Here is a 2,299-nt window from a genome sequence, read left to right as displayed (position 1 = left end):
CAGTCAGTGTAGAGTGCTTGATCAATCCCCTCTTTGTAGATGGGCTCAGTCAGATTTAGTGACTCTCCGATTCAATCCTGGACAACCTGCGACCTCTTTTGGTCAATTAATAAAATGAGCAAGAGGACAAAAGAAGACTGAAAATTGTTGGTGCAATAGCCCATCAGGGTATTAAACTAGGGTGATTTCTCTTTCGACACATCTTTAATTTCATTTTGCAGGTTAAAGTCTCCATTTATTCTTACATCATATTCTTCATGGATAAGATTGGGGGGGAGGTATCCTGTTATTTACGGAATCCCTTTCACAACAGTTTCTGAAAAGTATCATTACAGAATAAGGAACAGAGAATACAAAGTAGAGAGTCGGTTTTAATTATCTGAAAAAATTCAGATTTGTGAAAAGTGCAGTTTTTGAGATACACAGTATCATGGGAATAGCGGTTCACTGAGCAACAACGCATCTACTTCACTCTTCCATCTGAGTTCAGATACACGAGCAGCTGATGAATTACTGGAAGGTGAACTTCAGTGCTAATGATGGAGGGGTTGAAAACAGAGCAGTAGTCTGGCTCGTATCATTTCCATGGCAGAAAATCATAGTGCTAGCCAATATTTGCGAGCATTAAACGTTTAATTTTGCATGAGGAATGGACTCCTATGACCGAAAGACCGCAGTGTATGTGTAAACACCTTACGATCCCCTTCAGCATCAGCTGGCATGAGGGCTGCAGCAATGATGCACGCACATTTTGCCTTTGCCAACTCGGATTTTCTTGATCGAAGCTGAGCCAAGTAGCCGGCGGAGCTAAACAAACCCGAGGGACTGAATCTGCACGGGCTGCGAGCAAAACCAAACCCGGGGCTTATATTCATTTCGCGGGACGGACGGTGGGGCTGCTCGCTGCGGTTCGCGTCTCGGGCTCGCGAGGAGATGTCGCCGCGGGAGCCGCCTCCTCGTGGCAGCAGGGCGCGTTTTAAGGGTCCGGAGCAGCGCAGGGGAGGGAAGCGCCGCCGGGCCGGGCCGGGCCGAGCCGGGCCGGGCAGGCCGGGGCGGCGGGGGCAGCGCCGCGGGACGCGCCGCCGCGCCGGCCCCGAGGCATGTGCGGAACCTGCGTGCGCGCGTGCGGGTGCGCACAGGCACGGCACCGCTGCCCCGAGTCCAAAAAAGGGCACTCTCCGCGGGCTTCGCTCCGGTCTCCTCTCACGGTGCCAAGGGAGGAGGAGGGCGGGAGGAGGCGGGGGAGGGGAGGGGGGAGGAGGAAATCCCCAAACGCGGAGGGCTTTCTTATTTTGTTTTATTTTTCCTCCCGAAACAAAAGGCACATGATGCGGCCCCGCTCCTCCGGAGCCGCTCCGACGCATCCCCTCCGCGCCGATTTCCAAGAAGTGCCCATAAACCCCAGCCGCCGCGATGGGTTGCTCCCCCCTTCCGCCCTCCTTCCTCCCTCCCTGCCCTCCCCTTCCCACGGCACTTTCTGGGCCGAAATCTGGATTTTGAGCGTCACGGCCCTGCTCCCGCAGCGCCAGGTTGTTCATTATTCATAGTCCGGGGCGTGTCCCGGGCAGGGGCGCTATATAGGCGGGGACCTCGGCGGCATGAGAGAACAGATGGGAGCAAAGAGTTACAGAGAGTAGAAGCAAATAGCAGGCAACAAAGAGAATAAAAAGAAGGGAACCTTGCTTTCTTAATTTATTTTTTTTCCTGCTCTATTTTTCTTTTTTCTCCCCTCCACTTTCTCCTTCTTTCTTTTGTTAAGCATTTTTGGACCAAGTTTTCTTCAGACCGTCTTGACTTGGCTTTTTTTTTTTGATTTTTTTTTTGATTTTTTATCTTTAATTTTTTATCTTTAATTTTTACGAGGTATTTTGTAACTTTTTTTTTTGCTCAGTTTTGTGTGTAGCAAAAAAAGAAGAAGAAGAAGAAGTTAGGGTCCAGCCAAGTGTTTGAGGCGCTCTGCAGGGAGGAGGAGGGGAGGGAAAAGAAAAGAGAAGAGAAAAAAAGAGAGAGAGCGAGAGAGAAAAAAGTTGCCTTTGTTGCCAGCCAGCTCTTTTATTATATTCATGTTACTAAAGGCAGGAGGCTGAGGAGCGAGGCCGGGCTCTGCGCGTGTGCGGTGCGTGCCCCGTGCCCCGGTGTGCCGGGAGCGTGGCTTTCCTCCCTCGGACGCTGCCCGCTGCGCGCTGCTAGCGGTGCGAGTGGCTTGCGGCTTTTCCTCCCGCAGCCTGCGCGCAGCCCCCCGCGGCGGGGTGCGCGGGCGTGCGCGCGCTGCTCCGCCGCTGCTGCGCTTGCGGCGAGG

The sequence above is a fragment of the Rhea americana genome, unplaced genomic scaffold (assembly GCF_003343005.1).
Source record: "Rhea americana isolate MKP2758 unplaced genomic scaffold, rheAme1 scaffold_242, whole genome shotgun sequence".
Taxonomy (NCBI): Eukaryota; Metazoa; Chordata; class Aves; order Rheiformes; family Rheidae; genus Rhea; species Rhea americana.
Note: the sequence above shows the minus strand (reverse complement) of the source record.